The 23951-nt window shown below is 33.9% G+C and overlaps 1 protein-coding gene across 3 annotated transcripts in view; it reads left to right on the plus strand.

The window, feature by feature from the left end:
- Positions 1–23951, plus strand: part of LOC109539750 (Kv channel-interacting protein 4) — a 97580-nt gene that overhangs the window by 17427 nt on the left and 56202 nt on the right. The window contains exon 1 of one of the 3 annotated variants that reach the window (XM_019907727.2): positions 5606–5742. The exons of the other annotated variants lie outside the window; for them this stretch is intronic. The gene's annotated coding sequence lies outside the window, so the exon portion shown is untranslated. Of the gene's footprint in view, positions 1–5605; positions 5743–23951 lie in introns of those variants that run through there. 3 annotated transcript variants of the gene reach the window in all.

Here is a 23951-nt window from a genome sequence, read left to right on the forward strand (position 1 = left end):
TGAGATATTGCGACCCAGGACATGCATTATTTAAACCATTTCCTTCAATTTCACTCATTTAAAATGTTAACGTCGACGACATTGCTTGCATCTCATCAATCTGTACACAGACTGTATATTTATCTGATTGAAATCGCAATTCAATTTTCGAAACTTCCAAGTAAAATTTATCAATTTCCCTACTTATAACTACCTATAAGTTTGCTGAGTCTATGGTGTGGAAAATTGGATCTTGTAAGACGGTTTGAAACTGAAACCGCCCCTAAACTGACACTTAATCTAATTTTGGAACTGCTTCGGGACAAAGCCGATCATAAGTTATTTCCAAGATTGATTGAGAGATTCGCAGCCCATCGCGGAACTAATTTTCAACTCAGCCGATACATTTTACGGTGTAAAATGCAAGGAGCTGACTAATTAACTGTTTATCCATTCAGCGAGAAAATGGGGAAAGTTTCAGCAACCGGCCGATATTTTTCAGTCGACTTTCCCAGGGTCCAAACTCTGATCCTCTTCACTATTGTCACAGTTTATCTTTATGTGGCAGGGTATATTTTGGGACGTACAAAACAAACCGTATGAGCTGAAATGTGCGATAGAATTGAGTATTTCAAGAACTGATTTTAAGCTTATTAATGGACTAAGTTCCCGTATGGAATTGCATTTAATTAAATTGGCGGCCTTTCACTTAGCGCTTTAACCATTTTGAGCGAGCAATAGGTTCTGGGACCTGCATATTCTGCTAATCTATTCTATGTAATTTAATAGACAATCCTTGTAAAGGTTCGGAATTAATTTTACAAAGCTACTTCCAATTTTATTATTTATATTATTGAAATTTGCACTTGTGCGTTTTTCATTGAGCAAACTGGGGAACACTTTCAATTAACTGGCTAAAACAACACATGCAGGCAGCATTGAAAAAGGCGAAGTCTGCATTTGTAACACGGGCACGCTTTTGTGGAGAACCCGAATAATCAACTACCGTTCGGAAAAGGGAGATATTTGCAATACTTTCGATGTACAGATAGTCCAAGAGCAAACATGACTATAGAAGCCGGGAAAAACTCCAATAAATTTAATCCCCAGGAGAACTGTCGGCACTTCACTTATTCAATATAACGCTCATTATTTTTTAGTTAGTTTCGTTTAGCACAGATCTAACCATGGGTTTTAAGAGTACGCTCATCTGTAGTACTCTGCAACAGAAGCAATAAACATATTCCGAAAAGTACGTGATTTTGGCAGTAGTTTCTTCGCGATTGGCAAACGGTCGATGGATGCATTCGGGGCAAAGTGCCGTAGTTTGGGAAAATGTTAACTTTCCTTTGTTAAAAGTAACTATTGAGAGCTCTTTCCAGACAGGATTAGAGCCGAAAGCTTTTCGAACTTCCGGCAATTTGCTGGAGTTCTCTTCTAAGTAAATTTCAATGGGGATAAATAATGTCAGCAATATTTCAAAGATAATATGCTCCGATGTGCTTTCAATAAAATAATGATCTAAAATTAATTTTATCCTCAATAACTTTCTGAAAAATTTCAGTGCTGTTTTAGTCTTGTTAGAGCCTACCGTTTTAATTTAAAAAATCTTGGAAAATTGAAATAAACCAGCGTATTTTATTTTAGGATAATCAAGCTTCCTCCAAGGAATTATATGCGTTTTATCCTCCAAAAACATTTCCGAATTAAAATCGGGATTATTATGGCCCAATTGGGGCAAATAGAATTCAAATTTAAAAAATCTTTATCTCGGCAGCCATTCCAGGCAATTTTTAATTTACCAATGATCTGAGCTTATTAAAACTGTACCATTCAAGGAATTTTTCACTTTCGCCTTTCGAACAGTGCGGTCGACCTATTCAAATTCACCGTTTTTATACCTCTCACTAAAATGGAAGTTCGAGCGGCTCAAGATAGGTAAAGCCAAAGGCACTCTTAACATGGAAATTAGTACTCCTAGAGGAGTCATTAAGGGGCGCATCCAACGGATTAAATTATCTGATCTCTCGAGATAGGAATTTAGCTGCTATTGCGAAAATTAACTTGACGAGTATCTTCCACAAATGTCTTTTTTATTCGACAATAACATACACTGAGAATTCGTCTCAGATTTGGACATTCTCCAAACAGCCCAATGTTTTATTTTTATATGAATGCCAATTTTTAATGCGAATTTTATTTGTTATTTATTGCAACCCAATTGCATAAAAAATATGGCTTTTGTAGTTTAAACTAGTAAATTTACCCAAAAGTCAATGCATTTTGCCAGGCAAAGTAAATAAGCAAATGTACAAACAATTTCAGGTTTTATGTGTTTAAGGGCACATAGGTGCATAGCTAATTAATGCAACGTAACGTGGCAGGTTGGTGCCTCATAAAATAAAAGCAGCGAAAATATTTCGCTCTCAATAACCACAAATTCTCCCAGGAAATTAATTCGTTTACAGTGTGTGTGTTTGCGTTATACGTTTATTCTCTCCATTATTCGGCTTGAAAATACGTCGCGACCCTTATCTGTAATGAAATCAGAATAATGAAGGGGAAGTTTGAGACAGGTGGATAAACATTTGTAATAAATTACAGTTTCCAATGTTGACAAGAGCTCTTTCATTTTCAACCAACCTATAGAATGAAATTCATGTCTTATTTTCAATTCAATATTCTGAGAAAAAATATATTCAAGAAATTGATGAAAGCAAATATTTTTATTTTGTCTCAAAGCCTTTTAAGCAGGGAATAACGACATGTTTTTATATTTCATTATACTGGCGGTATTTTGACCCACGGAAACTGCTGATGTTTTTTTCAATAGCAATCACTGTGGAATCCGTATGAACAAAACATGTGATAATATGTGCAACAGTTTATGTAACGTAAAGAAAATTAGTGTCACAGTTTTTAGGCTTTGCAAAATTCAGCCTATTTCGATGACTTTGTATCAACCTTTAAAAGCAGCTCAAAACACTTGATTTTTAACAGAAGAAAACGTAATCTCAAGAACGTTTATTTAAGTAACAACCGATTCGAGAATTAGTTTATAAAAGTTCGTAGTAAAAGTCTTTCAGGCCCAATTTTCGAGATTCATTGGGTTTACTAAATGCTTTTTAAATTTTATTCGAGCCTCGCTTGAACCGAATATTCGCTAAGGTTAACCCGTATCGTTCTCAATTATATTTTTTTTAGGGAGTCATTTTACATTTTTTGGTCTTTCACCCAAAGCAGCAGTATAACTTCGAAAATAATTTTACAAGTCAATTTTATCAGACGATGAATTTAAACGAATGATTTACAGAGGCAACGAACATATTTTAAGCGAGAGGAAATTGAAAAACTAGTTGATATCCGTCAATTAATAGTGAATTATCGAAGAAAAAATGTATCGAATGTAGTATTTAAGGACGCTCCTGGCAATTATTTTATTTCCATTTTCAAGCAAGCAGCCGCAGAAAAGTTCGAAAACCCCTTGAACCGTGCAAATTATTCGGACAACGAATAAATCGACAGTCCAATTAAAAGGAAAACTGAAGAGAATTGTACAGTCTTTAATATATGCGCATTAATTTCCAAATGTTCCTAATAGACCGTTAATAAGACAGTTTACTTATCGCGTTAGCAATCAGGCGTTAAAGGCCTCCAGCCAGAATTTCATTACGGTTTCCTTCTACCCTTTAGCCTCAATTTAATTTTCATATAACCGCTTGGGCTTGTTTCGACCATGAGCGTGCACTTACATGATATATAGATAGAGATCTTGGAAGAAAATTACTTTGGCGTATAGGTAAGTGAAGACTGGAAATTATGTCGATTTTAATCATCGATCATTAGATTCGCCAAATTGAATCCAAAAGGTTTGAAGGTTTAATGCTCGGGACATAAACAGTTTCATTTGAATGAATAATGCATTCTGATAAAACTTCAAGATCATTTTCCAGCTCGGTAGCTGTTTCCTGATCAACCGAAAGACATCCATCACCTAATCTGAATGCATAATTTAGCAGCAGGAAAATTGAAACGCCTATCTAGTCTGACTGAATCCGGCAAAGACTCGATCGAAAACAAATCGAGCTAATAAAAAATAAATCTTAAGATAAATAAATGAAAGGCGACGAGAAGCAAAACGATTCAACAGCCCATTCCAGTGAAATTGAATTAACCATAGTTTAACGCACATATTCTCAATTAGATCTCTAAATTTCCCTTTCAGCTAGGAAAATTGGCGCTGCTTTCCCTGCTGTATAGATCACTGAAAGGGTAATTTTAGAAATGAAAAACAGAAAATCGAGCGCCTCGATAACAACTTTTACGTTAACTTTACATTTGAAATTAAATAAAGCAATTTATTTCAGAATTTGACTTGAGACCAGATGTGCAAAGAACGAGCATGATTCAGAATAGTTAAACTGCGAAAGGTTATTTCTTTAGGCCCTGAATTGATTTTGTTTAGAAATATAGTTATATTAATAAATATTTTAAATCTCCCTCCTATGTAACAACACAAACAGTTGTAGAGTAGCTTAAACTTTCAAGATTAACTTTCCATTTCCACACGCCCCAGACGAAAATATTTACCCACTTTTGAACCCAGCTACTAGTTGCCTTTTGTGCAGATTTTACTGGAGCATAAATTCGCATAGAATGAAATAACCCTATAGTAAAATGAACCTTTGAAACCCTTATCAGATTACCGCTAACTTACCGATCCCAAAAGGGTTTTGTGATATGCCGATAAGCGGAGCGAAATGGATACAGATGTTCAGAAGGTGACCAATCCCAAAAGTATAGGCAAACTTTGGCGTTATTTAGCTGCGTGATGATCTGTGATCATTAGTAACTTTTTGCTGAGAAAATTGATAGGGAAAATTGCAAACAACCACAGGATAAAGAGACAAAAAGTAATAATTGATGGTAAATAACAAATTCTAAAATATGCATAAAGCTTTCCATAATACACTCAGCTAGATTTGGTTAAGCCATTTCCTGGCATATAATCAGCTCATTAAATTTGAAACCTCTGTGGTACAAATTATATTTCTATGTATCCCTTTACCTCAATTCGTATCACATCATACATAAAATATAATGTAGACGATGTAATTTTAATGTGAATTTTATCTATATAGAGATAATCTGCTTTCCGTGAACATACTTGGGCATGAATGTCCAGAACAAACCAATTTTCCGGTAGGAACTTTGTTACAAAAACTCGACATGTCAGGTTGAATTTATTATACAAAATGATTGTTGCATTTTAAAAGGGTTCTTTGCTTTAGTCACTGAGCAAAAAAGACGACGAAGGATAACTAGGCAAACGTAGGAAGCAAACGACCGCTTAGCGAAGATTATCGAACATCAGCTAGGAAATGAAAAAATATATTATCGGTTTAGAAAGCGACAATACACTACTCAGACAAACAGGTGCCTGTCGAAGACGATCCCATAAGAAAAAAGTTCTTTTGGGCATAATTGTTTTTTCACTTCCTGATACGTGAGGTAGGCGTGGTGGCAGCAGCTCTGTGGCTGCCCTTCGGTTGCTAAGCAGCCCAAGATGCGGGGATAGGATAGAGCGGAGCGCTAGCTAGAGCGCCCGATCAGTCTCTATGCGGCTCTTCAGGACGTCGGTTTTGCTCCAGCCAAGATTGTGGCGTAAACTTTCGACGCGACCTCGAACGCCATACATTTTTAAGGACTAAACATTAATATTTGTCAGTTCAAACAGGCAAATTACTGACGCCAGACTCTTTAGTAAGTTTGATGTCTATAAATGTTGTCAGCTCGATGTTAGATAGTACTTGACCTAATTTGTAAGTGGCGGAAAACTGTCGAGATTCGCAGTTTTAATAAGATTAGCAAGCCTGTTGTGTGTCGTGCAGTTAGAATAGAATAAAATCAGATGCCAGTCATACTCTATTCAGTTATGAATGCCATAATTACACAAAACTGTTTCAACTGAAAGCACAATTATAATATTTCAAATAATTTTTGAAAATTTACAAAATCGTTGCTGATTATAACATAGACAAGTTCATCGTCGCTACTCTCAAATAAAGCAAATCTTCTCTTCTCAAAAAGTAGTAAAGCATTAATGTTTTTTGCACAGTTTCAGCAAACTAAATGAGAAGTAAAACATCAAAAGTGATTTATTTCTTTGTTAACGAAGTACAATAAAACTATACCAAATAAACATTAAAAAACGTTTTGGCCACATTACAATTTAAATTTGCACAGTTCTGGTTAAATTTGTTCAATTTGTGCAATTGGTAAACTCAATCAGGCATAAAATAATGTTGAAATATTTTTTTAGTTTCTGCATTAATTTGAACTTAATTTTTGTTGCTGAAGTTTAATCTGCTTTTCTCGCTTAAAGGAACAAAGCTAATAGGATTTTTAATTACTTTTCCAAAATTCGTCCTGAAATATAGTTTCATCCATTTAAGAAGTTTTTCAAACCAACCCATACAATTTATTTTTTGTATTTGTCAAAATATTTTAGAAGTTGTAAGCCCTAAAACAACTCAAATTACGCAATCTAGATTTCAGAATAGCGAAAAATGTTTGCACTAAGAAATTAACTCTAAAATTGTTGAAATAATACAATGTGTATCATATAATCTTAAATTATGACAGTATCAGAAAGTGATCCCAACAGGATTTTCTACTTCTTTCTGTAAGTAACATTAGACGTAAATAACGAATTAACTCCAAAACAAGTAGTATTTTGCAAGCGTAGCAAAAACCGAGGAAATCGCTATAAAAGTCAAATTAAAAGAAATGTGGGTCATATGCTCGTAAATTAGGAAACACACACATACATTTTGGAAAGGATAGAGTTGAGACCCTATAGCATCCATAGACGGTTTCGTAAAAGTAAAAATTTAGGCAAATATTAGTTTCGGTGAGAAAGGGGTTGTTTTTGGCAGGCAAAAATCAGGAAACCCAAATAAAATATATATGGGTCATATTCCACTGAATTATGAATAAGATTAAAATCCATTATTTGATATGCAATTTCGAGCGATTCTCCTGAACTGTAAACCTTGTTTGCTGCCTTGAGTGTAAAATCAGGTCAGAGCGTCGAAGTAATCTACCTAAATTCTTACCAAAAAATCCAAAACTGGTTTCTCCCATCAAAAGTAATATAATTTAAAGAAAGCGTAGTCAGACTTTCACTATATCCGAAAACTATACAGACTGGTGAAAAGCTCTTGGTCCTCAAACACTAAATAATTGACTTTGCCAAAATCGCGTAAGAAGAAAGGTTTACCAGAAATCAAAACCTGAACTTCCAGCAATATTGTTTGCTACCAAATTGGTGTCACATCACAACTTGTACAATTAACGGAACTTTAACTAAAACGTGCTCTATCAACTTCATATAGATTAACATCTACATATACGACTCAGAGTAGAGCATGCTATAGTTGAAACTTTGGAAGATAGTCCTTCGCTAAAACACACTTTGACTTGGCGCAAATGGATATTTTGGTGTTTGTTTTATATTTATCGCACAAATGTGCTCAATGTAGGATTAATAAAGAAATAATATTTATACTCGGAAGGGACTGTATAGATTTCAACTAAAACCATCATGTGGGAGTATTCTATTGGCAAAAGCCAGCACGAACTTCTCATAACTAGTTCAGTATAAAATTGGTTTTAAGAAAAGCTGATTCTTTTCGGGACTATTGAGGTCAGATCTCGATTCGATGAGGGAAAGCAACGGATGTTGATTCGGTCAAGGAATTTGTAATGAGAAATGTTGTTTACATCCACCGGTCAGTACCATGTGAATTTATTCAGCTGTTACAGAAATATTAAATTGAGTCAATATTTTTTTGGGTTTCCTATTTGTTTAGATAGCATTAATTTAAAATGGCAATTGAACTAAATTAAGTAAGTTTTACAGCGATAAACGCATTAATTAGACCTGAGCTTTTCGCGAAATATTTAATTGACAGCCGGCTGTTGACTCTTTACTGGCTCTACTCTGGCTGAACAATTTAAAACACAATTCGAAAAATGTACCTCAAAATAATTTCATTAAATTCCAGCAATTTTATTTGCCGTGGGTTAATGCAAATACATTTTCGTAAAATTCCAATTTCGCGTTGGTCTTTGAATTGTGGCACTTTATAATTGTTTATTTTTATTGAATAAAAGCTAAAATGTATGCGTTTTTGATGAAATGGGTATAGAAGTATAAAAATATACTTTTCGGTAAGTTAGAAATTTAAATATGTATTATTCAGTTGTTATTTGCATTGCGTTAAATGCATATTTATTACGTCAACAAATGGAACTATTTGGACTCATGGAAAATCCAACAAATGAGGTATAATTTGAATAAACTCATCAGTTGAGATGTAGTCTACAAATTGCTGAAGATAGGACAAATTGGCCACTCAAGAAAATAAAGTTTGTTTCAATAAGTCAATTCAATGGACACTTCGATTGACCTGAATCGGATCTATCGGTTGCACTGAATATTTCAGTTTTCATTGAATAATACAAAGGATATTTAGACATTATTACGAAGGCAGCTTGTGGTGTCTATTAAAACTTTTGAACCAGAGTTTGAATGTACAAATCAATGTTGAATATTAGGCAAATTTTCTCTTATACCTATCAACTTATACCTAAAAGTTGGCTAAAGTGAAAGTAATTTAAAGTGTCCGATGCCCGAAATTTGCATAATCCTCAGTTGTTCATTTAACAGTTTGCTTAATTGGCTACTTAGCCGCTATAAATAATGCATGCGAATACTTCCTGCTTCATACTGTTAGAGTGTTACTCTATTTTCAAACACTCCAAAAGCGATGTGCTCTTCTTGAAATTGTCAATATGCTTAAGAGGTGAGGCATGAAAATAGGAACTAGTGGTTCGGCTTTCGAATTTTCAAAAGTTGGCAAAATTTACACACATATGTGGAGGGCCTGGCAATTTGTATACTGAATTCGTTTATTTTTACTAAAATACTTGTAAATTAATTAGACAATAATTGAAGGAAGTTTTGGTGAAACCAAATTTCGCAATTTGTCTTGGAATAATTTTTTAAAGGTTAACCATACTTATTTTATTTCATTCTATACCAAACAATTCAGTATATTTGTTTAGGTGTAGTTCCTCTTCATTTCAGCCATCGGCTTGAAGAGCCGAGGCAAATGTTTACTGAGTAATCGAATAGGCAACCATATGTAGGCTTTGCGTGGTCGCTAAGTTTATATTTATTTTAGCGAACAAACAGCTGAATAGGATTTCAGTTAAAAAAGTGCATTGTGGCAAGTTATCATTGATGTAATTACAGGCAGGAAATAATCAAAGTGCATAAGAAACACAAAACATTTGTGTAATTCATGTGACCAGATCGATGGAATAATTCAACCAATCTCGCAATAAGGCAATTCGTATCAAATAGCAAAACTCGTTCTCCCCGGAACTATTTAGGTCAGTCCCCACAGCGGACTTCGGCAGAGAGATGAAGATCATTGTGGGAAATGCTCTTCGTACATTGTCCAGCAATGGAACGTTTTAAATTCTGCTGTAATACTGCCGACAACAAATTTAAAATAATAGTTTTGAGCTCTTTTTGCCCAAATTTTATTATTATTGCATTCTTTGCACTTTGGTTTCATTCCAGTTTTAGTCGTTTAATTAGCAAGCCTTCCTAAAAAACCTACCAGGAATAAATAATAGTTATATGAAATAAATTACGTTCTTGCAGTGAAACCCATCAAAATTTGCTGAATTTCCAAAGCGAGCCAATTTATCTTTAGAGGCGAACGTCGTTTTAAAATGCATTAATTTTTCAATTTTTCAGCTAATTTATCTTGAGCTTAACTGCGTTATTGCGCTTTCAGGCCCAGAACAAAGCCAATAGGAAATAACAGTTCGACAGACACTAATGGAACTTGCTGTATGTCAAATTTAATGCTTTGGCTTGGCAAGAATTTTATCCTGATCGTTACTTGAAAGCAAACAGGAATTGAGGAAAAACTCTTTTTACTAAACTTTGGAAGTTTGCATTGAAAATCTCCATTTTCCGCTGCATGTTTTGAAGCTACATTAATTAGATATTGACAATTTTCACCTAATCTAGACAAATATTGGATGAATCTCCGTTAGTAAATTAAGGCAGCATTTTTAGGTTGATTATAAAAAAATATATACGAAACTTAAAACAGATGGAAACAAATTGATATTACACAAAAGAATCCTTTATCGCAGCTTCGACTGGTTTCATACGGCCCTGTTGGGATAGCTTGACCCAGTTAATTCGGTTCAAATACTCTGAGGAATTCTACAAATAAATATGGGCTTCCAAGTCTTTTCCATTTCTCAGTCAATTTAGAAACGTTCTTAGTTCAACAGAATCGAATATTTTCAAACAAGCTCACGAAGGTTCAACTAACCTTACTCGAATTTCGGGTAGTTACATTTTTAAAGATTCTGTCAATAAATTAATGAATTTAAATTGGATTGCAAACATTTCTAAGTTCGTGTATAGTTTCTAAGTAAATAACTAACTACCATGCGATTAGATCTCAACATTTGTTCAATTGATTTGTTGAATTAGCTCCATATCAGTTTTTATGATTAATTCGCAAAATTCATTTGAATATAACTCACTCGTTTGTACTGATAAAATGATATTAATTTGATGTTTCGCGTAAAACAACCACTATCAACGTTTTAATTATTTTCAAGTATTATCACAATAAATACCTAAATTTATATTGATTTAAATGAGACCTGCATTAATTTGAACTTTCAATAAAATGCTATAGCGGGGAAACAGTGACTACTGAAACTAAAACTAACAGTGAAAATGTAGTTGCAACTGTTCTGTATATTTTTTTAGCTGAGTATTTAACTAAATTAGTTTAGCGCGAAACAATTAATTCGCGTTTCATATCTTCGGATTTAGGTTATTAGGCCCGAGTGTAAAGTTACCGCAAACTTCGGCCATTACTGCAAAAAGTTAATTTTATTAGTCGAACTTTGTAAGATTCCCATTATTTTGGACAAACACTTTTTAGGTGCTTTAAAACTTGTTGCCCAAGATTGAGCTATTGCATGACAGCCAAATGAGAAGCAACGTACAAACACGATTGTGTTTAAAAACACGTACTTGTTGATCTGATAAACCTATTTCAATCTTGCTAAAAAACTAGAAATATTTCAATAGAAACTAGATTGTCCCAATAGGTTGCATGTTATGATTTATACTTAAATTTAGAACTAAAAAATTTAATATACCGTCACTTGAGAATCGTTTCTACAGAGTTTTTCTGTTAAATTTATTTGCTTCGCAGAACTCCATAACCCACATATATTCGTATGCAGGCGCACCCTTAAATATTATTTTATATTTCCGACTTCCTACGGGAACTTTTATTTGTGGACAGCTTTTACCAGGATGAAAGCATCAACGTGTTAAGGGCTGAAATCGCCCATCGATAACGTTTCTGCACATCTCAATATATTTTTTAAGTAGTGGGTGTTGTTTTAGCAGCTTTAGTGAAAAACTGTTTTATCTAAAGCTTCCTTTGTAAATGCAGAAAATAGTGTAAATTGGTTTATGCACGAACAACGACAAACTATAAATATTCAAGACAGCTATTAATTGTTGTTTCCTGTTTCACGACATTTCAATTTTAAAAAGAGGTTGGCTGCGGTTATATTTAGAATTGCATGTTTTCGCATGAAAGTATTTAGCATATTTAGACCCACATACTTGGAAGGGAAAACAGACTATATGAAATGACAATAATTTAAACCCGATTTTATTGTGATGAGTTGATTAATTGGAGTTGTAATTGTGAAAATTTGTGTCGATTTAATGCTATGCGTTGTGCGAGAGATCCTAGAACCTAAAAAACTTACACATTTTTTACAATACTTATCGCTAAAACCGAGATTTAAATTAATTTTTTTCTGTTAACTACCCACTATCTTCCATAAATTGTATTCACGCAATGATACTCTTCAAGGTAGCTTCCGTAACTAATGTGGCCTATTTAGTTTTGTATACCGCCCACAAATTATCATGATCCCATGAATAATAAATTCACTTAACTTTCTCCCTCATTAGCTATATTACACAATAGTGAAGACCAAACCGACACGAAAAAAAGCAATTTCTTTGAGGAAAACGCAAATTAACCATATCTGTCTTGCGACTTAAACAGCCGACCGTTAATCTTCGAGATAAACCTGTGCAGGGTGGGTCAATTTTGATATTTCTACAGAAAACCTCGTTCACGATAGGAACCATTGAAAAAATGTTCCAAGTTTTTTGATCTGGTTTTTTGAGGAAAATTCAATGATTAAAAAATATTTTTTTAATGATATTTATATGCAAAATAAATTCTGATTTTTACAGCAATTCACATACATTTTGATGGATCACGGATATGATTTAAAAGCTAAATAAAGTCAACTTTTGTCCATAACTCGAATTCAAAAAGCCCCATTCAATTTTGAGTTTCAGCGTGCAGTGTGATCGAAAAACCATGAGAGTCCCTATCTCCTTAATATTTTAAAATTTTTATCTCTAACGATCTTTTATATAGATTATCAAATAAAATACGTTTTTAAAAGTACATTTCCTGCAAAATATTTAGACGAATAAAAACAAAAGCAACAATGAAAAGAGAGTTGTGTAATCAACAGACGAAAATAAATTGTGCTTCTGGTTTGTCGAGTTGTTTAAAATGGATGCTGAATGCGAATGAAACACACACACAGGACGAAAAACAATAAAAATCCCGAAAGAATCGCATTTCGTTCCCAACTAGTCCCAATCGAAATTCCTCTCTTTGGCTATAATAAAAAGTCTTTTACAACTTCTGATTGATACTCTGCTTTCAAACTACCATGAATCGTGCTCAAAACATTACACTTGGAGAATGAATAAACTTTTTTCGGCAAAGAAACGCTGGGCAGTCAGTTTAATCTTTGGGAATGTTTCATTTTGGCTCGGATTTTTACTGCTAGAACATTTTCAAAAGTTTCGGACCTTCTGGTCAGTTTCAGTGAATGACACTTAACGAATGTGAGAGTTGGACATCAGCTATAAAACTTCGTTTGTGGTGGCAAAATTGAATTGGCAATAAAATATTTATGTCCAATTTCGGAACAGCTCAAAAAAACAATGAAAGAAACGTCCGGTCAGAAAGCAACTGTCGCAACAGCCCAATAGCGACGAGAAGTTTGTCATCGCAAAACGATAAAGTGTTTTGTACCAAATAACAGAAATTCAAATCCCCTGACGGCCGGAAGCCAAACCGTAATATAAAACCTATTTTCTGTTTTGTTCCCGAATAGAGCGTGGTACAACTTTTATAACTTCAATTCTGTTACCAGAAGGTAATTGGGACGCAGAGCCGGATTACTAAAGAGTTTGCTAGTTTAGAGCTATTTTTCAAGTTTCAGCGAATTACGACTTTATGACTAATAGAGGAAGCTGTTGGAAGTTTCCGATTGTGCTCGCACAATGCCCAGTGTATTTATTCCTGTCGGGCATTGCAGTCAATAAATCCAAAAAACTGCTCTCTCTTAAAAAATGACTCTATTTTACGCAAGAAAAAGGGACAATGAAACTCTCAAGCTCTGACTTATACGAAACAAGGCTACTTCTTCCACTTCCCTCGAAATCCTGTAACTGAATTTGAACATCAAAAGTTTTATTCCCTCCACAACTAAAGCATATCTGAAAATAAGATCCTTATTACTGACGGCCGCATTTTTATTTCGAGTCGAGGAATGAAAAAGGTCTGCTCATCCAAAAGCAAGCAGGTCTTTTATGTTCGCCGCAAAAAAAGGAAGTTTTCGGCGATCTGGAATGGGAATTTATCTAGAAGCATACAACAACAAAATATTAAAATAAAATGCTCGAAATACGATAAACGCGACAGAAAGAGGGTGAACTGGCAGGAATATTTGGTTACCGAAAGCAACCGCATGGAAATCCAGTCGCATCAGTAAAATGAATAGCTTTGCCCCATTAAATGCATAGCATCACGTGCTAGTTCATATATTGCAGTTATTATACGAAACGTGCGGTTACCAAGATGTCGCGTATTATTTCCGGGATGTTTATAGAGATTACTTGGTCGATATATTATCTGAAAATTACTGAGCTGGTTTTTCTTAATTTTATCACCAAATAATTGCCCAATTTATGCCTGTAAAGTAGGATCTAAGACCCGACTTTGTTCCCTAGAAAGAGAGGCATTTCCATGAAAATTCAATAACAGAAACGAATATGTTTTGCAACAATAATTCCTGATTGACTGAAATTCGATCTAATAAGACATCCATTTGAAAAATTTGTAAAAGTAATTTTTGGGCCCCAACTACGAGAATTTTACGGTATTGAGCCCAAAGCCATCGCAATTTGGAAAAGCAAAATTTTAAGAACTTGACTATTACACATCTTTAAATACACCCGCATCTACTAGTTATTCATTGTAGTATCTGCAAAATACTACAAAGTCTGTTGGCTTTATTATTATAAAACACATTTTTAAAGTGGCTTCTTTTATAGTTTTACGCCTTGCATTTGATGGATAGTAAACTGCCACATATTTTTAACGTAGATTTTTCATTTAAATTTTACTTTGCGTATACATTGTCTTCAATATTGAAGCATAAATTAATTCGACTAGATTGTGTGTGGATTCTGTGCATATCAGAATGCTTAAAATATCCTTGCTCTGATTTAATTTCGTCTAAAATTAGACTAAACTCGGGAAAAAGTGCATCAACTGCAGGTTCTTGCAAATTGAAAATGATTTACGAAACTGGGACTGTAATTCTTATGAAATTTTCGGCAAAAATCGGAATTTTACAAGATCGTGGCCGATCAAAAATCCTTTCAAATGGCCCAAAAATCTTACTTAATTCCAATACCAGGCTTCTGGCGTGTTTTGGAATACTCGCACTGCATTCGTCGAATTCCTGCAATGAAGAAAATGGAAAATTCAAGGCATCTTGATATTTTTTGGAAACATCTACCTTTTGACCAAAGATCATAACCGATCAAACATCGGTAAAAATGGCGAACAAGGTCTTTAGTTTTAAAAATTTCAACAAATAACAGTAACTAATTTACTTCAAAGAAAAATGTCCAGTCTATAAAACGGCAGAAAACATAGAAATAAAGCACGCAGAAAGAGGAGTGACTGTGGCCTGAAAGTTTTGACAAGTGATTATATCCGAAAACGAAAGTGAAGCAGAATAACAGAAAATCCAATCCCTTGGTATCTCAAACCCAATCTTATTTTCTCGGTTTTATTAACAAAAAGGGAGCGCTTATAAAGTGAATTTAGTTCTTTTTTTATTAAGAGGCAGCGGAGAAATATTATAGCTGGCAAATAAACAGCTAGTTTATTAATATATTTATTTCCTCTGTCATATATAGCCAAAATTGCACATCATTAATAACTGCCTCATCAGCCAGCCTAAAAATACATTAACTCGGAATTCATAATATTTTAAAACTTGCTTGATAAGGCGAAAACTAATAAGTTTCCAGCTACCAGATCCAGATTAAAACACCCGTTCGAAATAGGCGGATGAACCTTCAAAGGGACCATTGATCAATGAATGCGAGTTTCTTTAATCTCAAGTGGAATTTAGCTTTATAACGATAATACGCAAATAACCCCGAAACGAATTACCAAAGAGCACCCGTTTGTGTGGACCTAGCTAACATAACATCAATTTGATTATCCTTCCATTATATATTTGCATTATAATTCGAATGAATTCGTTCTCGGTGTCGAAATGTGAGCTTTTATAACTTAAATCGAGTTTATTTTATATCATTGGAACATCCCCTAGGATCGGGGAACATTTCGCACTAAAGGAGCAACTTTTATGGGATTAGATGAATTAGTGGAAAATATCCCACTCGCTTTTCTAGAATCGGGCTAAAAATATTACACAAAACAGTCACGTTGAAACTGCACCGAGTTAATTCCGCAAAGCAATGGCACCCCCATTAGTCAGCCAATATAATTAAAACCTGCCACCCTAATCATAAAGCGACTTTTAAAAATTACCTCAAGGGCGTGTACATGCTCACTCTCAACCAACCCTGAAAACACCCATCTATACATACTTGGAAATTAATAATTAAAAACTCCCCAGTTAGTCAGTTTTCTCGAAATGTATCACACGAATTCCAAACTGGCACAGCTAATGAATCAAAAGTTGAATCTAATTATAATTTGACAAAACGAAAATTACATTTAGCAACTGTTTCCATTGGGCACACTAAAATTTATCCGCAATTGCAAATTCAGCAAACGAACGAAATGAGGTTTCAGTTTAAAATAAATATGCACCGATAAGCCAAAAACGTGAAAGTACCTCAAATCATTCGGTGCATATGGAGTGATGTAATTTACAAATTTTAAATATTTAATTGGAAATAATTGGTGAGTAGTGTTGAAAATCCCCAGTCTCGATTCGATTTCATCAGGTTATGGGTTTTAGTGTCTAACGCGATACAATATGCACACGGTGCATTAAACCATCATCCTAGTAATAAATAAAAAATGCCATTAAATTTTGCTGGCTCCCTTTTTGCCACTGCACGCATTATACATTTTACGATGAATATTAAATTCTGGTTAAAGCAGAGAGATAGTGTTTTCCCTCATTGTCAGCCATTCATTAACTGGGCCAGCCAAGAATGGCTGGGACTGACGTTATAAAGGGTGTTTCAAAAAAACATACTCGAATTCGGCATTATAACCGGACGTTATAGCCGACAAGCTATAAATGAAGTGGACCTGAAGCTGGTTATTGAGATATATAGTGATGAAGGTTTTTGCATTGCAGCAGTTTTCAAATGAAAAGTTGTGAAGAAAAACTCAAAGGATAAATACAGTGATTCTGTATACAAAAATATATACGAACACTTCCATTTCATATAAAAAAGGATTGTATAATCACATACAATTTTCTTGGGCACAGGAAATATTAATTGAAATTATGTGCATTATTAAGTGACATCATAGCCCAATTTGCCCAAAATCATTCAATTATTAAATGCGAAATTAAACTTTATATCAATAATCGTATGCTGAATATTTATACAGAAATATGGTTAAAATGTGATTTTTCCAGATAGAAATCTCTGCTGAATCGTAATTGTATTGTTTGAATTCAGAATGCGAACCAATGCTACATTTTATGAAAATGAGCGCTTGAAAATGTACCGGATGTTGCAATTAAAAGGACCATCGGTTGTATTTTTAAAACTATGAAAAGTTGTAGTTAAAATTATGAAATGAGCTGAAAGGAAAACAATGCGATCCATATTTCCGCTAAATAAAAAGTGGCTGTTAATAAATACGGCAGCAATAATTGGGAAGAGGCGCCGATTGGAAACATGGACTGAACACAAAAAAAATATTTGCACAATTGAGGCAAATATATTTTAATTGGGAAATAAAAGAGTTTTCAAGCCGTTACTTAAAACCCGAAATATTATGTCTGCTACGATACATTTTTTAAATGGAAATTAAAGATTCAGTCAGTAGAGATTCAGAACATATTTTCATTAAATTAAAAGTTCTCTTCTAGATCTTTTTTAAAAAGGTAGACCAACCAATTTGTACTGAAATGAGGAAAAATCGAGAGATCAAATAATAAATTTAGACTCGCACAACTGCGATTTTGAAAACTCTTTTAACATTTCGAGGGTTAAATTAAAATGACAAGATTCGACTCATTGGTATTAGACCGACTTCCTCTACTTGAAAATTCTTCAAACGATTCAAAACTGTTACATCGACTTCCATTCTAGAACATTCCAAATCGGAGAAAATTACCTTGTAGAAGCCTGAAAGTGCGTTTAAACTTTGCTTGATTGTGCTCAATATTCTTAAGATTCAATAATAAAGACCCAGCAATAAAAAAAGAATAAGACCGTCTAAAAAACTGTACAGAGTATAACGAATTGCACAACTTTCAACACTTCGGGGCAGAAGTTTTCAAACTAAAGGCGAAACTTTTGAAATGCAATACGGTAAGCTTTAGTTAAAACTGACGAATTCAGGTCAGCTTTGATGAAAGAAAATCTCTGCTTATTTATGATTTTCGCAGCGTTTCATTTCGATGATTTTAATTCGTTTAATCGTAATTGTTCCTTTATTACCGTCGTTCAATTGGCAGCGTAACTAAATATATTCTACTGTAGAAGCAATAGATAATAATAAACTAATTAGGAAAAACCTTTTGAAAATAGTTCATTGCTCAAGAAAATTTAAATTTCTATTAATACATATATTTAAATTTGTGAAATCCCCAATCAAATACATATAGTCTATTTAAGAAAAGGCAATATTTCTCATCAAATAGTTGACACAGAATTATTTGCTCGATTTTAAATGGCTCATTGAATTTCAATAGAATTTCCAGATATTTTTGTCAAATCGAGATTGATTTTCATCTGGCCCTCTAATTTATGTGCAGCAGTAAATTTAGAAAATTATTCACATCCATTTTGGGTTTTACATAAACTCTGGGACGCTATACTAACATTGACGAATTGCTAAGAGTTTATAAAATTCCCGGCTCAAGTTGATTGGCCAAAATTGGCTCTTAAAAAGTATCTAAAATCTAGACCATTAAAAAATGCACTAACCGTTTGATAACGTTTTTGACGCGGTTTTACTATAAACTGCGATATTAAATCTGGGTTACAATGTAATAATTTTCTGCTTAACAAGCAATTTAATATTGAGCCAACTGGAGCACCCAACGTTAAACGATGCAATATTAAAACGAAAATGTTTCAAAACCTACGCAAATAAAAAATATTAATCTCCAAATTACAGGCTACCTAATACATCTGTTCAATTATCGATTATTTGTATCTTTAGCTGTTATAAATCATTAGAATTAAAAGGCAAATAAGTCTAGTAAATATAAATTATTTTCAAAAACCTGAATCGGTCTCAAACTGACAACAAAACCCCAGTTTCGAACTGATGCCAGAAAATGGTCTTAGCCTTTGTTCGGGCACAATAAAACTTGTATCACAACTCTAGATTGTTATAACTGCCTCAGTTTTGACACTTTAGGGCATTGATGCGCCCCAGACATCACACTTGGGAAAAATGAACCAACTTTGTCTGGGCCACAAACTTTAATAACGGAAGAATATTTTATTTCTTGTCACATTGTAACTTCTGATTCATCATTAAAAGTTTCGAATGTTTGATTGCAGCTGCGGAAGTTAACTGGGGAAGTTATTGTGCAGTAACTGCAATTGTTATAGACTACGGGATACCACTGGCCAAGTCTCTTTTGTCTACTTGTCTCAATTTAATTCACTGTATTGTTTTTGTTTTCAAAGTTATTAATCCTATTAAGTTGGTCGCTAATCTATTCGCATTTCATAAAATAATTTCAGTTTTCCTACCTGTAGCAGTGCAGATAATAGCTTTCCACTGAATGACAATAAATGGGTAAAAAATAACGGATTTAAAAGAAATTGTGGTTAGATTTAAAACGATATTTTGTGGTTCGTCTACTCGTAATGTATTTCCAGTAGGTTTCATAAGAAGCCTCACCGACGAGCTAAAATATTGACCATGGAAAAAATTATTCAATGGTTCAATTCAATTTCAAATTTTCAAAAAATATTTACTTTCATTTTGCATTTTATTTTTTAATTGAAATTTTTTAATTTTTATTCAAATTTAGACAAGTATACCCAATGTGAGGACGCAAAAGCTCATTAAAATAACCAATGGTGTGTCATACCTTAATAAATTGTGAGAAGCTGATTTTTATAGTCTATTCAAATATAGAAATATGAGATATCAGCCAATTTTGCCTTTCAAATGGTAATAAAAATTGCGCGTTATTTATAAACATTTTTTCGGGCAGTTCAATCAAGTCAAAAATTACGATCCTGGTACATAAAATGTACAGCCAGATTTAAGGGAAACTATTGAATAGTTTTACTTTAAAATAAAAATCCACCTCCCAGAATTATATTAGCAGACAGAATGTTCTATTTTCCTAAATTAACAGAACGAAGAGATTTAACGCTATGTAGGCTTTCCTCAATATTTACATTTTCCTTGTACTTCTCAGCTCAATTTCGCAAATTCTCTGCAATTTAAGGAGTGATCTACCAGGTAATCGAGTTACTGCACGCAAATAGATTAACTCCCAAATTTTCCCCACTAGATTGACTGCAACTTTACTTACCTCAAGTGGATTTCTTGCCAAATTAAAAATTAATTGAGCTGAAAATCGGCCAATTGAACCAGAAAATTTGTTATTCTGGAAATCTTTTAAGTAAACTAATTATCAGAAGCGGCACTATTCAATTTCCAACTATAAGCCATCTAATAAAAATAAGTCTTGTTGTTACGACCGTCATAAAGAGAGGTTTACTCAAACGGAGAGATGCGCCTTTCTAAGGAAAAATGTTTCCTAATCCAGCGCAGAGCTTCAATTACATTCGCCTAACTGAATTTAAGTTTTAAAAATTGCCGCGCTTTGTATATCCGGAAACAAAACAGCAAATGGGCTTTACATTATGTCTTTGTTTCCAAGTACAGTGATTTGAATTTCTGTTGTTCTATGAAATACACTTGATATTTTTCGATGTCGAGCTTGCTCGGCTGAGTTTTTAGCTGTTTCAGAAGTTTTCCATTCCTGAAAGTTTTGAATACGTTGTGGTTTATGGAGAAGTTTTGCAACCTTTTCCATGTCAATACATTTAACAGTAAAACTACGGGAAACGCGAAAAAATGTATAGAAGTGGTTTTGTTTTGCAACCAAGCAAGCTTTGGATTTTCAAGTAATGAGCAATCTGAACTGAACCCATTTGAACGGTTTCAACGAAGGAAATTGAAAGAATCGCTGCTTAATCCGCTAGAGATTAATTTCAATAATTCTGTGATGCGAGCTAAATAGCTTAGAGGACGTAGAAGAATATTCTTTCAAGTGTTAATCCACACTTTGTAGTTTCAAAACGGTGCAAAAACCTAATAGACTGTGCAAATGGCATCATCTCTCTAATTAAAAATTCCAGTTTGCTTAAACTGCACTGCCGGCTGCAAATAAAATTATAAAGAAAGACACTTAATGGAAGACATTCCTGTAAACCATGCTGAAAAAGCTTTTTCGTCGTTTCGGTCTATTGAAATGACTGCAGCAGTGGAAATAGAGATGCACCGTGTTTTTTCAGCTTTTGAAAATGAGAAACGATTTAGCTTGAGGGGGGAATTGAATGGACTGATAATTTTACCCGAGTGCCTTTATAGAAACCACACTATTCGGCTTGGGAAATGTATACAAAGGAATTATAAATTTACTGGAAATACTCGGCTTCGATGCAGCGGAGGAATTCATTTTATTCGCCAATTTATACGCAAATTTTACTTCATGTTAATAGTACATGAAGAAGATTCTCCACTTGGCCAATGGGTAATTGGGATAAATTCTTATCGAAAACGGAAATTTCAACTTAATTTGTTTATCAGCTTAATGCACTTCAGAAAATGTCAGGAACTCTAGAATTTTTACATTTTTAATAAGTCTGGCAGTCACTCATGCCGACTATGCAATTCAACGTTTTACCCGGTTGTAAAACGTAGGAATTTTTTTGGCAGTCCTTTAATTTCGTTAATGTTCTGCGTGTTTATTTGGTCGTTTCCCTTTTAGAATGCAATTCGAATGAACCTGAAGCTGATGTAAAAGAACTAAGCCGTAAAGTTAATTTATTACGGGCCATGCTTAATGTGCCGGAACGTCTGTTTTTATCCATGTTAGCACTATAATGTTCTATGTATTGAGTATCAATAAGGTTTATGACTTTATTTTCTTCTTTTCTCTATTTCAATTTTCTGCCTCATATCTGAATATGGTTATTTACTTTCTAGATATATTTTCCAGATATTTCAAGAGCTTTTTGTTCCTTTTTTTACTCCATTATTGACTCAACAGCATTTAGGAAATAAAAAGCTGCATATTTGCTAAACTGGGACAAAGAATGCAATAGTGGTAATATTAAGCCCAAATTTGCTTAAATTTCCTTACTTTTTTCTTTCCAGGTATTGTAAAAACTTAAAATTTGCGACAAAGACAATGGCACAAGAAAACAACTTTCCAAACGAAAACTTATCAAGCACCTCGAATTTTGCCTATATATTAATAAATTTTTGAAATGTACGTGCTCGACACATTCTCTTATTCTCCCCTTATAAAAACCGCAAAGAAACGAACAAAGAATGTTGGAAATTCCTTTCAAGCACGTTTCTGACGTTCGACCTACTAATAGAACTTCTAAGATAAATATAAAAAACTCAACTCAAGACTTTAGAATTTTCCGGTCAAGTCAAGAAAGACTAACTGAAAACTGAAAAGACTGCAGTAATTTTGTGCAACAAAAACATCACGTACAACCTACCAATTGAACCTTTGCACAGCAAGGTTTGATTTATCGTAAATTTATCATCTTTTTCACTTAATTAAGCATCGAAATGATTAATGATCCTGACCTGTTAATCGCACCATTGCTTCAGCTAATTAAAACTACCAGTTGGATACACTCTGGAAATTATATTTCCCTTTATGTTTTGAAACGGACCAAGAGTCTCGGTTGTTTGTCCGGATGGCCGGCTAAAGTGATTTATTGGGGACATGTTTTTCAGTATAAACGTTCGAAGATATTTGAACGATGGATTCCTAGCTCTACTTAATATTTTATTGGAAAACTCTCGTCCCGCCAATCGACCTGGATCTTGTTTAGTTCTGCTGCCATGAACAGACACCGCTTCCCGCAAATATAGGGATATTCTCTTGATCCACAATGGCTTATTAGGAAAGTCTGGATAATGGAATTCAACGTATAGAACGGGGCGGATGTAGATCCATGCCAGATGTGTCAAAACTGAAACTATTTTGCTTAATATGCAAGCAAAGCTTAAATCTAAGTTTATGTGAAAGCAAAATATATCCAATGAAGATTACTGGAAATGCAGCCATTACTATATACGAAAATTAAGGACCCTTAAACGAAAAATTCCCTCATTGTTCCGGCCGCTGCTAAGTCATCCTAAAAACATAAATCCAAATCGAGGCGAAATTCATGATGCAAAAGAAGCAGTTGCATTCCCAAGATGCATAATGAAATATTAAATCTGCTCCTTGTCTGTGCTATTTATTCGAGGTAATGTTTATTTCCGCCCGTTGAACCTATAAGGAGTAAAACCCCGAGGATATTTTCGGGACAATCCACAAACAAAGGCCAACAAAAGCCGAGCAAGAAAAATTGCCCTATCATTACAATTTTCTTTATAAAGTTATTTCGCGAACGCTCTGGATATCGCAGTAAGGGACAATTTATGGAAAGTATCGAGTCTCAATTATTTATTACAAATTGGATGTTTCTTATTCGGTTTTGAAAGAAATGCTTTGAGACTATCGACAAACGCATCTAATGACAATGGCGAAAGCAATTATTTTTTACGCAAACTTTGCTTTACTCTCAAAGTGTAGAGCCTTTAAACAAAGGCCGAATAAAATTGAGCTTCTCTAAAATAATTTTTGGATATAAATTAGGCGGAATTACCCATATATCACTACTGCAGAAATTCGTTGTTAATCTAAACGCAGAATAAGGGTTGGAAAAGGAATAATGGGAAATGTAATTCTCCATCTGCCCCAATGCTTGCGGTACATCGACCAATCGATGTAAATTCAAAAATATATTCTCCATCATAGATTTAGAACTGACAATAAATTTTCAATTAGCTAACACTTGTATAAATAATTTAACTGAAATATAAATGCTGTTTGTTTTTGTCAAGATAAGAATCCAGTTTTTTACAAACTTCTTTTTGGGTATTTCGCCTCAAAAATTTTTGTCTTTAAAAAAGACACAATTTCCTCACGTCTTTTATTACAGATTGATA

This window comes from Dendroctonus ponderosae, unplaced genomic scaffold (genome assembly GCF_020466585.1).
Source record: "Dendroctonus ponderosae isolate FM_Combo_2020 unplaced genomic scaffold, Dpon_F_20191213v2 Dpon_F_20191213_7, whole genome shotgun sequence".
Taxonomy (NCBI): domain Eukaryota; kingdom Metazoa; phylum Arthropoda; class Insecta; order Coleoptera; family Curculionidae; genus Dendroctonus; species Dendroctonus ponderosae.